General features: G+C 37.3%; 1 long non-coding RNA gene and 1 pseudogene across 4 annotated transcripts in view; both read right to left on the reverse strand.

The window, feature by feature from the left end:
* Positions 1 to 14660, reverse strand: part of LOC102026403 — a 36139-nt gene that overhangs the window by 11921 nt on the left and 9558 nt on the right. For 3 of the 4 annotated variants that reach the window (XR_259794.1, XR_001232661.1, XR_001232660.1), the window contains exons 2-3: positions 10610 to 10716; positions 10090 to 10234 (exon numbers count right to left, since the gene is read on the reverse strand). This is a non-coding gene — a long non-coding RNA (uncharacterized LOC102026403). Of the gene's footprint in view, positions 1 to 10089; positions 10235 to 10609; positions 10717 to 12824; positions 12908 to 14660 lie in introns of all 4 variants that reach the window. The other variant, XR_001232662.1, reaches the window with a different exon arrangement.
* Positions 6297 to 7623, reverse strand: LOC102026080 (annotated as a pseudogene).

Raw genomic sequence — 14660 nt, forward strand, 5'->3', positions numbered from 1 at the left:
ACCTTGAAGTACTCATGGGCCTTTTAAAATTTTATTTTAATTAAAGTAATTAATTAGTTTATTTATTTATTTTGTGGGTAGTTGAAGTGGAAATCTAGGGGTTCACATATCCCAGGGAATACTCTACCACTGAACTAGGAAATCCTCTACCACGTGCTCAGCCCAAAATACTTTTTTAAGGTAATACATATTTATTTTTGAAAATCAAAGAAAATATGAAAAAAGTTAGTCTCCCCATTCAAATGAAACCATTGTTAGCAGTTTATAATTCTTGATGCTGTTTTGTGAATTAAAAGGATTTCTTTTTTTACATAATTATTACTATCCTAATTCCTACATATCTCATTTAAAATATTATGAGTGTGAGTTACACTTTTTAAGCACTTGAAAATAGCCATAGTGAGTTTAAGGGACTTAAAGATGGATTGGCAAACGCAGCTAACCATTCTTTTTGAGGAAATATGGACTGAGCAACTGTATTCCTACAGGATGTCTCTCTAAGACAGCTGCTTAAATCAGAGACACTAATAATTACATTGAAACTTGTACTGTATGGTCTTATAAAATGGAATCTGGTTTTCCATTAATAATTATAATTACATTAACTTCATACATCTGGGAGTTAGAGCCAAGGGCTAACCTCTTTCCTTTCCTTGCTCATCCCCACCAAAGTGTGGCTTTCCTAGGATGGGACCTACATCTTTGAGGTGAGTTAAGAGGAGACTCTCTTCCTGCCATAAGTGGAATTACCAATTTAATTTAATTACAAGTTGTCCTCACTGAACTGAATGTTGTTAAAGTGATTTTATCTGTGTCATTTCTTGTGAAAGTTTGCGATCAATTTGGTTATTCCTTAGAATAGTAATGATCTTATTCTCCAATCTAAGTCACTAATATCTAAGGAAAATAGCCATTAAGAGCTATGGAAATGTAATTGCTCCACCAACTGGTCAGCTATAATATTTTATTACAGGGATAAAAACAAAAGCAATGTTTACCTACAGGAAAATTTATTTTTAGATGTAAAAATAAAAATGGAAGTGGATTTTTAAAAGTGATTGTTGGACACTAATTTTGTGAAATCAGTCTCTTTCTTGCCTCTTGCTGATGGATATTGTTGACTTTTTTTCCCAAATTTTATTCCAAATTATTATGTGTTTATTCAATCTATAGTCTTGTTCTGTGGCAAGCTAGTAACTGAGATGGATTTAATGTAAGACCTTTCCAAGGGGTACTTAATGTTAAACAAGAATTCTTAATTAATTCCAAAGCATACCACACAACTCCATATATGTGTAGTCCCCAAAGATATTTCTCATGGCTAATGCCTTTGGCTCACAATTTAAAAGAAAGAATATTTCTGTTCTTATTGGTTTCTTTTTTCCCCAACCTTTCGAGTTATTAACCCCTCTTCTATGTAAAGAAAATATTCTATGATGTTTCTGCTTCTCTGAATTCTTCCCCAAACTGAATTCTCCCAAGACTCTTCCCTGTAATTGATGAGCTGCTCAGAGATGACTGGACAGGAGATAGGTATCTGAGAGTCTAGTTCCTCCTTTGCCGTTGATCCCCTATATAGTTCTGAGAACACATTTTTCCCTTCTTTGTGCCTGAGTTTCCTTATCCATAACTTGAGTTCCTCTTTAAGGTCACCTTTCTTCCTACATTAAATAATTCATGAGTTTAAATTGTTCATGAGTTGTACTTACACTTATGACAAAGCACTCAATTCTTTATGAAACAAGGATACTTTGAAGTCTTGTTTCTAGTCTTGATGTTAAAAGAATTTACACCAAATATCACGCTAATAGGAGAAACCAGTTTGTTGGGGGTCGATGGGATACAGACACTCATCTTTACATACACCATCCTTCTCTCTTTAACTCCCATGACACCGATGGCATCTATGGTGTCACTCTTTTGGAAGTCCCCTGAGTGAATGTCTCTAAATGTTCCAGGTCTAGCAACTAAAGACACTTTAGAAAGTTGCCTATCTCCATGCTTTTAGAAAGTGTAGGAATCAAACTATCCTGCAAACATTTGAGTCATCGAGTGATAATTTCTTCATTTATTAATTCATGACATATGTATTGAGCACTTAGTGTTGGTCTCTGTACAAGGAACAATATCTTCAAAGAAGGAGGGGAATGAATGAGGAAGAAGAGAATTCCCTAGGACAGAACGACTAAGATAGAGCTGATTATTTTGGAATTCATCCAGTAAAATTCTTGTAAGTATGGTAGATTTAAATGCTGATCCTTCAAATAAGAAAATATTGAGGATTACAATGCACTTCACAAGTTATAAGATGGTACAGCAGTAAATGGGAAGTGATGGTGCTATTTTTGGATAGAAGATGCTAAATTGCACTTAAATGAAAGGCACTGCGCCAATCGCTGTGTCTGAAAAGTCAGATTGGAGGCAGTCAATGAAGAATAAACTTGGATGAACCAAAAGTCAGAATAAATATAAGTACCAATACCTAAAGCAAATAGACCCTGAAACATTTTGTTTCATAACAATGAAGTGACTTAGATAGCAAGAGAAAATGTGTGAAGGTTTAATGCTCCTGTTTTGCTATTCTTTTGATACCCAGTTTATTACCCACAGAACACAAGTTCTGCCTATTCCCACCCACACTACCTCACACCCTGTTATATTTTCAAGGTGCCAGCCGTGACTCATCACACACCTCATTTTGCTTTCAAGCCTCCCTACACAATACACTAGGAACTGTGCATATGCTTCTAGGTATGGCTGTATTTTCTCCCAAGTTTTGTCCTTCAAAATAAACACTGCAGTAGTTTTTACACGTATTCCAATAATGTTAAAGGTATAGAGCAAAACCTTGGAATGCAAATAACTTGTTCTGGGAGCGTTCTGCGAAACAACCAAGCATTTCTAATAAATTTTAACTTGATAACCTAGTGATGTCTTGCAATAGGAGTAGTGTGTGACACAGCATCACATGCTCACCACTGAGCCAGCGGTTCTCTCTCTCTCTCCCTCTGTGGAATTGTGTGTGATCATCTCACAACAGGAAGAGATTATGTAAGAGATCTCATCAGCAGAGGAGGATGAGGAGAAAAAGGGAAAGGAATCCTTCACTTGAAATGAGATTAAGGAGATGTGTAAAATGTGGGAAACAGTGCAAAATTTTCTGGAAAAGCACCACCCAATTAAGTTTGTAGCTGTATAAGGGCTGAATCTGTTTAACAATGCAATGTCACATTTCTGCAAAATCCTCCAATGGAAGCATATGCCAGTGTCATTGAATAGGTTCCTTGTTAAAGCTGCACAAAAAGAAAAAGACTCCATTGAACCAATAGAGAGCAGTGATTCCATGAGTGATAGTGAAAATCGTCCTACACTATAGTCCTCCTCTTTCTTGCCTCCCTCATACCAGCCACAGAAATTATCAAAGGTAAATGCAGATTAATTTGTTTACTTTTCTTTATATTTTGTATTTTCTTCATTATTTTATATTACAGTATTGTAATCATTTTATATGAATATTTTGGGGTTGTGGAACAAATCATCTGAGTTTCCCTTCTTTTTCTTTTTTTTCTTGAGACAGGGTTTCAGGCCAGCTTTGAGCTTACTTTGTAGCCCAAACTGGCCTTGAACTCATAGCGATTCTCCTACCTCAGCCTCCCAAGTGCTGGGATTATAGGTGTGCACCATCACAACTGTTTTTCCATTATTTCTTATGGGGGAATTAATTTTGATATACAAGTGCTTCAGATTACAAGTATGTTTCTGGAATGAATTATGCTTGCACACCAAGGTTTTACTGTATTTGAAATTTCTCTTTTAGGATTTTGAGAATAAGTCTATATTACCAAGAACATCAGGCTGAACTTATATCTGAACTCTTTTCCAAAGCCAGTCCCACTCGTTGCAGCTGGTTTCTATGAAATTCTTGTTTCAAAAATCAAATCTATCTTCTTCAACAATATTGAAAAGAAAGTGCTGTATGCTTTAAATACCATTCCAAGAAGGAACATCCAAAAGTTGGCCAAGAAATGTAACACCCGGGTCTACCAGACATATCACTTTCATTTATTTGGATGGCTTTATTTTAGAAATTTAAGCAAACCACCATATTCGATTTTTGTGGTACAGTGGGTCATTTCTCCCAGGAAAGCCACAAATCATGGCATAACCTCTAAGTTTTCTCATCACCTACGAACTCCTTACACTGAAATTTGATAACATACTAAAGTAACAGTTTATTTCTCATCAAGGTGGTTCCTTTCCAGTGTGTTTAAGAATTTGACCTTTGAGCTTCTGCAATGTGGATTAAACATTCAAACAGCATTTACTCTGCTAGGTACTCTGAGAGATATGAAATGAAACTAGACATTCTCCTCCTCTCTTTTTGATGCTTGATGATGTCCTTCAAGATTATTCACTACCTGTTATGGTTTGTGTCTAGATGTCCTCCCCAAAGCCTACCTTTATGGGGTAGGCTTCTAGAGTTTATGATTGACTCATGGCCCAATGCCAGAATTGGGATTCATCCAGAATTATAGATGTGAGTGCTACACCCACCCTAGGATGGGCAACCTGCATACAATATAAGGGAGGGAAGAGAGATTTATTCACTGCAACTTCTGCCTATTGGTCATGTTGCTTTTGCTGTTTTCCACCGCCATGAACTGTTGCTCTCTACCACATGCCACTCTGCCTTGGAGCCAGCCAGATACAGACTGAAACCTCCACAAACTGTGAGCTAAATAAACCTTTCCTTCCTTAATTTTGGGCATTGAGTATTTTTTCTCAGCAATGACAGAAAAGTAACCAAGACACTACCTTTGGAAATTTTTACATTAAAAAAAGCCACAGATATACAATACTTTAAACAGATAAGTCAATTTATGAGTAATGTGGCAGGGACTATAGGACAAGGTCTGTCAGTGCTATGGAGGAAGTTTAATGTTGCTTCCCCCTACCTCAAAACTAGTATTCTCTACTAATATATGCTCAATGGAAGAAAAGCATCATTTCCATAAAAATTATTTTATAGAGAAGCCATACAATGCCAAGCGATGCTTCTGAGATACAACAGCAAATGCTACCATGAGCTGTATGATAATTCTGGTTTTACTCCATAGCAAGAATAACTGGGATATTCCAAAATGACAAAGAGAGCTGATAAACAGTGTAAAATTATCTCAGTGATGATTTTCTTCTACACTTCATCATTAAAAATATTAAACAAAGCAAAGTTTAAAAGATTTTATAACAGACACCCATTTACTCACCATCTACATTTAACCATTCACATAATTAATTTCCATACTTTCCTTAAATAAATAAATACATGAGTAAAACAGGAGAAATGGTAAGGAATAAGACAAACATTTTGGAGATGGGGAAGAGAACTGGCAGAACAAGGAAAGAGGAGAAAAGGGATGGAAAAGGGTTAAAATTGCTTACATACATGCACCAGTTTCCCCAGATGAACATAGCCATTATGTATGGCAAACATACACTTGTAAATAAGAGTGTACATATGAAAAATAAAATATTTTGCCTCCTTATTTCACTGTACTTATACTTTGTAAAAACAATTTAAAATAACAAATTTGGCTGTTTATATTTAAGGTACTATCTAAAACATGAGGTTATGAGACACATTTAGAAATAAAATAGTTACTATAGTGAAGCACATTAACGTACCCATCATCCCTCATATTCACCCATTTTGTGTATGTGCCAATCTGCAGTACTTATTTGACAAAAATCTTAACTACAATATACTGTTCTTTTTTCCCCCAAACTGAACAATTTTATTTTGTCTTTAAAAAACCAGTCATCTTTTTGTCCTGAAGTAAAAAAAGTTTTAAAAAGCCAAGTACCAATTTTTAAGTTGTACATATATATGCCAACGCAATATATCAATATATAGAAGAACATTGTCTTAATAATAACGCAATGACAAAAACAGCTAATTATATGGTATAGTTTTAAAAAATGGAAAAAAGTGAATCCTATAAAGTTTTAATACCAAAATAAACATTATTTCAAAAAGTGGTTTGCTTTATAGAGTTTTAAGTTAATACAGATTTAAAGAAAGTATCCACTAAAATGGAAGACAGGTGGACATAGAATAGATAATGAACAGCATCAATTACTACATTTCTGCTTTTGGGTTTGTCCCAAAATTCTCTTGGATTTACCTTAGGTAAAATTAAGGACCACAGTGTAATGGCGAAAAACTTCATTTTAGCGTATGAACTGCTTAAGACTGCATATAAATTTTCAGAGCTAGACAAGAACACACCTTACAATAGTAATAGAGCCCTTTTTTACTGTAAATAATGAGAACTTTCCAAACGTGCCGAAGAAAAAGTAATTTTACATATGTTCCTTTGGTTCACTGAACTTTCTCCTTTTGGGCACAGACTCTTGACTAGAAAAATCACAGTGATAGAAGACGGTTTTCCCAAATGCAGGTTGAGTTCTCTTCTGAGTTTCTTTAGAAGATTTCATTGGTTGGGTTTCCATGTGCCATTTGATTCTGAAAGATTTTTCCACTTCGTGTTTTGCTTTCAGATATATCAAGTTCAGATGTTTTATTAACTAACTGTTCAACCTGGAAATGAGAAATTGAAAGATTGGGACTTTCTTTACACCTCATAATTTCATCTTCCTCCATAATTAAATTTGGTTCTCCAATTTTATAAGCTCCAGGGTTGTTTTTTTTTCTGTTCTTCCATTTTGGTTTTAAAGTAAAAATCATCACTTATATAATGCTCCTGTTCATCTTCTATATCATCTTTGTCCACCAGGATTTTCTGAAGAGGTGTTTTTAACTGTTTTGGTAATAGTATAGATGAATCAATATTTTCCATTCATTCTTTCTCAGTAGTAACTTTTACTATGAAGGTATGAAAAGGTGTTGAGGTTTTCCCGCATTTAAGTACATAGGCTCCCCTTCAAATATGACTCCTTCACAATCACCATCCTTAAAACCAGGAGGCTGGTAATATGGGGGTGTAACTTCATCATAGAAAAAGTTTCATGGCCAAGCAAACATCACTTGGTAAAGGTCCCAGATTTTGCATTAGAATATAAGCCTTTCGAATGAGAATATTTGCTTTCTTGGTGTCTGCAGACGACATGCTAGATTCACTGCTTTGATTTTTACTGATAAAGTCCATAATAGGTCCATTTTTGGTGTACTTGAATTTAAAGTGGTAACATTCTGAAATTGTCTGAGGGTCTTCTGGATTAGTGTATACAACTAGAATGACCATCCTTAGATTTTTTTTGTAAAGCATCATAGCATCCTGGCATCCACTTCACTAACTGTGTAGATCCTGGACAGTTTTTATCTTCTCTCAGAATTTTGACACAAAGATCATCTAGATATCTTGTGCCATAAGCACATTCTGGGAATATTCCTCTCAAATATGTGATGCAGGATACTGAAACTGCTAGGAGCCTCTTCACTAACACCAAAGACTGCTGCTTGGTTGATATCATATTGGGAAATATCAACTTACTCATGGAAGTCCTCTGCAACTGCGCTGTGGCCATCTTTCTCCTGATAAAATACTTTCTTTAATTCAACATGGAGTGTGAGGCGAACTGGCAATGAGATGAATTGCATGATGCGGCACATTCTCTCCTGAGGTGCATCAGTATACCGTTCTTAAGCATAGACCTCATGTTGCATATTAGATCTTTGCACTTTCATATCTCCTACATTGTATCTTTTCACCTACATCTGCTCCTCTGTAGCCTTTGACCTGCATTTCCACATTCCTTCCTCTATCCCACCCCTAGTGACGTGACTCTTTCATTCTCTATCTGTGTATATTTGACCCTATACAAATGGTGTACATCATTTGAGAGACCGTATACTGTTGTTTTCCCCATGGCTTGGTGGCTATGAGGGGAAAATGAGATGGTCCATAGCCCTCAGCACATTCCTCCCTCGGAAGGCCCATCCATCTCTGTCACCACAGGGCTTTTGTTTCTTCCCTCAGAGTAGACCACATGATCCAAGGAAAACTGTCTTTTGGGTGGATTATATGATGGGTTCTGGGACAGGGACATGTTAATGGTGAGAAAGCTCCTCTGGCTGAGATGGAATGGGGAAAGAGACATCCAAGTGTGTGTGTCCACACAGTTTGGGAGTAGTTAAACAAAAGGGAAAGTAGGCAAGGAGAAGGGAACACAAAGAAGAATGAACACTGAGAAAACATTTGAGAGATTGCCTAGTTCTCTTTACGAAGTTATCTTTCAGTAGTGCATTTTCAGTCCCAAGGGGCTGAGGACAGCTTGGCTCTGCCTCCTAAGACATCCTGCAGTGACCTTTGTGTTTGCCCCCTTTGTGCGGGAAAAACTCACCAAAGTCCAGGAACTCTGATCCACCTGCTGCTCTCAGGAAATAGGGTGAGCTGACTATTCTGGCGGAGAACAGGATGGATACATAGGAGCTGAAACTGTCTAGCATTGCTTAGCACTGCAAGACTGTGATGGCTTGCCTTTATAGTTGCAGTAATCATTATTTAGATTGAGCAAAAATGTAGAATTCAGTTACACTTCATTTTCTATACTTTAGTTTTACGCCAGGTTTAGTGTATATAACCAATTTCTAATGAAGCTTTGGATTGTTTTTGTAACCATTCTACTGGACAATACCACATATAATGTGTCAAGGTCTGTATATATAATGTTATTATTGTTCAAGCAACTTCTAATTTAATTGATTAACAGGTTTGTTAATGTCCTAATTCTAATAACTACTTTTTACAGCTGAGAGAGACACAGGACTAATACTACTCAAAATCATCAAACTCCTAAGTTGGATGAATTCAGAAGGACAATGTATTTTATTTGGATTACTTGTGTATAGTCTGCTTATTACCCATATGGTTTCCACCTATTGAAAATATAGTGGTTCTGCCCCAACTCTAGATAAAACTGCTAGAAATGGACTCTCTTTCATTTAATATTTGCCTAAAAGATCCCTGGTAGAGAATTTTACAGAGTCTAATTCCATCTCCTGGAGAAACCTCCCCTTAACTTTACCCTCAGAATCAAGATAAAGACAGTTATGAAAGATTGCCAGGGGGAAATGTGTGTTGAATTGAGTTTGAAGCCAGAGAATTTTAGTAATCGGTGAGGGGAAAGAAAAAGGAAAGAAACAGGAGAAAGACAGTTAAGACTCAGGAAGAGCAGGTTTGCTTACAGGAGCAAATGTTTCATTAAAGAACAATGAAAAGTGAGGGCAGAAGCATGAAGAAAAAGGGATGTCTTGATAATTCTAGAATGTGCTTCTGCAGTTCGGGAGAGTCATGGAATGCACTGAAGAAAGGTAAACTTCTATTTGCTTAGTGGTTACCGAGGCACACTGGAAAACCAGCCAGAAGCCCTAGGATAAAGTTCATATCAGATGTAAAGAGAGGAGTGATGGGGATGAGCACCAACAAGCGATTCCACTTCTAGTTGTTGAATGAGGACAGCACAGGCCAAGTTTTATTTAAGCCAGGCCTGAAAATTATCTGGGGACACCAGTTTCTGTCACATCAAAACTTCAAGTTTCCGGGTAGGAGTTTAAGTTTTCCTCTGTGCTCATCAGATTGTCCCCAGATGCATTAAGAAAATAATTTGATTTGAGTCTGACCTTACCCAATCTGTTTTCATCTTCTCTGAGCAATAAATTGGAGGTTTTCTTCCAGAGCCAACTTGTTCAAATGTCTTTTGAATTTCTCTATGTTTTATGATCAAGATTTTCAAACTGACAGCAAAAAAAGATTTTCAAACATCATCTTAATGGAATCTTGTTAATTTTTTCAAGTGTTAATATACTGAAACTTAATGAAGTGGCTATTCAAAGTGTGACCATATAAATGGTATCTTGAAATAAACCAAGGTGACTTAGAGTGTTTTGAGTTATCTAAAGATTGATTTATGCTAATACTAGCTCAAGAATTTTAGTCCTGGTAGCATTACCTAATGGTTTGGAGTCAGCTAGCTTGAATTTGAACCGTGGTTGTCCTGCTTGCTGGTCATATGACTTTATTTAACCTACCTCTCAGTTTCTGTATCATTTAAATAGGGAATGCTTACCTGACAGAGCAGCAGTTCTTAACAATTTGTCCCCAGACTAGAAGCATCATATTACTTCTGAGAACTTGTTAGTCTTGGACATCCTCAGGTCCCACCAAATTGTTTGAGTCATAAATGAATGAAGACCAGCAGTCTGTTTTAACAGCTGTCCAAGTAAATTTAATGCTTGTTAAAGTATAAGGACCACTGGCATAGGGTAAACATTATAACAATTGTAATAAATCAAGGTGAAAACACATATAAAGTGTTTGGTATAAGCCTGGCACAAATAAATGCTCCATAATTTTCAGGGATGGTGATAGAGCTGGTGGTGGTGACCACCTTCACAGAGCTGAATAGAAGATTTCATGATACTAGGCCACCAAATAGAATACTTTTTCTGAGAAGTGAAAACTAAGCTAGGGGCCTCACAAGTAGCAAATATTTGTTCCCTAAAAGTGCTCAAACATGAGGACATAATTTTCATCTGAGACGGTCATACCAACTTGTCAGTGGTTTAACATAGATTCTTTGAACTTACGCTTATTTTCTAAAACTGCTCAAACATGAGGCTGTACTTCTCATTTCAGACACAGTTATGTTGACTTGTCAATAGTTTAGCATAGATCCTTTGACCATGTGGGATCCCTGAAAACAAGATAAAAATAAATCAGCTATCATCACTTTTATTCACCAATAAAAAGTTGCAGGCTATCATTCTATCCCCAACTTCTACCACTCACTGTCGATGTGAAAAGCATGTCATTGCTAGGACTCTGAGAAACCATGATTTGTCTATTTACATGATGATGGATAAAAGCTGATCTTCTCTTTTTTCCAATGAAATTTCCATTGGACCCTTATGCACAGTATTCCTGCAGCAGGGGTGGGAGCTGACCCATTAATTAGCCCAAAAGTGAGACTTTATATGATTTCTAAATGAGAGACCAATACAACAAAGGATAGACAAAGTAATAAAATATAGTTTCCATGGTTTTTCTGTCAATTTATGCAAAAACTAGTTTTGAGGTTCTGCAGCTTCTAGGTCTAGTGATATGGCAAACAAAACAGCCCAAGGAATGACAACTAGAGGAGATAGATATTAACCAGACTGTCATATATTTGATTTTTTAAAAATTGCAATTGTGATAAATATCACGAAAAAGAGATGTATGGTGTTATATGAGCTTGAAAGATGAGATGAGACCCAATTCTTGTGTTGGAGAAAGCTTCCTTGAGGAAGTAAATTGAATTTGATACTTAGGAAAGGCAGAATTTTCAGAGATTCCGTGATTGTGGCTTCTTGGTTTTGTGCCTGTATATTCTCACCTTTGGAATGAGCAGAACTCACAGTTTGCTTCTAACCAATAGAATATACATAGCAAAGGTAAAGAGAACTCACTCCCATGGTCGCATTACAATAAACACTAGACCAGGAGGCTGGAAGTGGAAATGTAGAGAAGCAAGTGAACTTGAGAAAAATCTACAAGATAAAATTGACAGGACTATGTGATGGCTTAAAGATGACGGTGTGGAAGAGGGAAATATGAAAGATAACCTCCTCTGTTTCTGCCCTTGTTATTCTTGGGGATGATTAAAAGGTGGTCAGATGTGAGGCAAGTGGTCCAAGATGATGAGTTTTATGTACCAGGTAAGTGTGAGGCATGGAAACAAGTCACAGTAGCTGTAAGCAGCAGTTCAGAGTTCAGAGAAATGCTCTGGGCAGAAGAATATTTTCTTTGTTAGGAACTTTGCTAGAAACAGAATCATGGACTTGGTTGCCCAAGGAGAGAGAGAAAGGGAGAAGAAAAGACAAAAGAGTCCTCTATTTGAACCTTGTGGTTCTGCTCCACTTAATGGCTGAGAGCTGAGGGAGAGCCCTGGGGAGCAGGTGGGAGGCACCAGGAACTTCCAGAGAAAAGGGGAGAGCACCAGGGAATAGTGAGACCTGCGTAGTTACCTCTCCAAGTGTCCCTCTTGTGGGGTGCAGGTATCTTCACCACAAGCATTACTGAGACCCTCACTCTCCCTCCTTGATTAGCCTAGAAGCACTTGAAGGTATTCCTCACACTTTTGCTCTAACTCCCCCAATTCTAATAGCATACAGAGCACATAGTAGGCACTGGCCAAGTATTTCTTGAATGGAATCATTTCCTTGATATTTAAGAAAGGGTGGAATGAATACATGTGGAGACCCAACTCCTTCAAGCACATAAACAAATGAGCAGCGCACAGGATACTGTTTCATTAGGAAGAAGGTAAATACACAGCTATGTGACTAAAATAGTTCAAAAGCCATTTCAGTAGTTTCTGTTGCTGAAATATGTTTAATCAAATGTTTGATCTCTCAGAGATTTGGAGAACTGATAACAAAACAGGACTTTTTGGCTTTACCTTGCAATCAGAAGTTAATTATTGTTCATAGGCTTGGCGTTCCTTCTCTGTTCCTTCTCTCATTCTTGAAAATGGTGAATGCCCAGTGAAAATGGTATTAGAGTAATTTATTCAAAAATTCATAATGAATTTATTGCATTCATAATCAGATTTTGAACAAAACCTACTAGTTGTATACTGGGCTATAGGCTCTTTGGGAGTGTGTATAAACATCCCTGATGCCTTACCAGGTGCTAGTCGATAATACAGTCCCAACAAACCAGCCAAATCCAGACTTCTCAGAAAATGATGCTAGGGAACGATGCCCCACCTCCCCAAAACACTGTGTCACTCTTTAGAGATATAAGCCTCAAAAAACATACCTGCATTGGCTTCCTGAACGCACTGTAGCAAATAATCACAAACTGTATGCTGTAACGCAACGCAAACGTATCCTTTCACAGTTCTAGAGGGCAGAAGTCCAAAATCAGGGTATAAGCAGGGCCTTGTCCCTCCGAAGTTTCTGGGTAAGAAGCTGTATTAGGAGTTCCTTCTGGATGGGATATGACACTTCCCTCCCCAAAGTGCCTTCTGACTAAAGATATCTTCAGGATCTCCAGTCCCTACCATTAGCTATACTCTTTGAAGGACTCTTAGAAAGAGACACACGCTAACTAAGCAAAAGCATGTGCCTTGAGAAAAGTGAAGCACTTGTTAGCTAATGTTTCAGTGGATATTAACTCATTTGATTGATTTATCTCCCCAAATCACCTAACTTGGTGCTAAATTATAAACTATGTTTGTGAGAATCTAGTTCATGCTATCACTAACCATTATTAAAAAGTGATATAAAATTTATTCAAGGTTAATTCACCTTACTTCCTCCTAATCCAAGGTATTGTCTTCCCAAGAATTAGTTCTTATCAGAGAAAAAATGTTTTGGTGACCTGGAGGCGGTGGAGGGGTGCTTGTAAAGCCCAGGAAGTCTGTGATGCCCAGGAAACCAAATAACCAACCTCCTGCCATTGAACTTGCAATGGGACACATAACTGTCTTCCTCTTTAAACCCAAATGAAAGTGTTATGGATTATCATGCATTTTTCTCAGAATAATTTGTGGAGTCTCAGAGGGAAATATTGGCCAAACTTGTTTTTCAGTGCTCATAATTTTTATAGCAATATTACAGACACTTTGGAAGGAACATAGCTTGGAGGGACTACAAATATTGTCAAAAAATATGTACATCCTTGTTGAAAACAACCAGTTACTAAAATAATTCCAAAAAGGTGGAAGGAGAAAGAATGAAATTTTCCCAAGGCAATGAGAATGGTGTTGCTTATAAACTAAACATAATTAGGCGTCCTGACTCATGCTGATTGCTTATATTGGTGAGCATTTAGCATGGGGCTGGGAGGGCATAAGTTACTCTGGGCTAAGACATTTCATGTCAGATTGTAGGAGAGCAGAATATAGAACCTTAAACTTAGATTAAAGGCGTAATCTCTCTGATTCCCTGTCCACTGGATTTGATCATGCCAGTCCCTTAATTGGAAGGCCGAATGTGATCAAGGACCCCAAGTTATTGGAGTTCCAAGAAAGAATGATGTAATATGAACAACAAAGGCATATTAACCATGGTCTGTTCATTGGCTGACAAGACAGGGCAAGGACAATGGCGCAAACCACCACCATGTTCAATTTTCCAAAGCTGCAGGATGCAGCGTGTTGCTTCTTGACCTAGAAATGCCAGTGTCTTTCAACTGACAAATCAAGTCAAACTTTTCTTGACAGAATCAATTTCTGTTATATTATCAACCCACAAGATTCTAAAAGCACAAGGAAAAAAATATTATCTCCAGATTCCAGCACCCCAAAGTAACCACTGCTCTACATTACATTTTGGCATATGTTGTTCTAGTTTCTTTGAAATACAGTATAAATTTGGAAGCAACAAATAAGTAAATGGAATTCAAGGCTCACTCTGCATGAACTCAGTCATTCCACAAAAGTTAATGGACTCTGCTACATGCCAGGCATCATGAGCAACACTACAGTGACAAAGATGAGTAAGACCATATCATCTCCAAGCTAATAAGAAAGGAGACTTATAGGGGAGGGTATTAGTTTGCTTTTGTGTGAGCTTCAGAAATCAAAGGTGCTGAAATTTCCAAGTCCTTCCCTCGTGGCCACTTTCTCAGCTCAGCCATCCCTACTGCCCC

Source organism: Chinchilla lanigera, unplaced genomic scaffold (assembly GCF_000276665.1).
Source record: "Chinchilla lanigera isolate Chin_1 unplaced genomic scaffold, ChiLan1.0 scaffold00008, whole genome shotgun sequence".
Taxonomy (NCBI): Eukaryota; Metazoa; Chordata; class Mammalia; order Rodentia; family Chinchillidae; genus Chinchilla; species Chinchilla lanigera.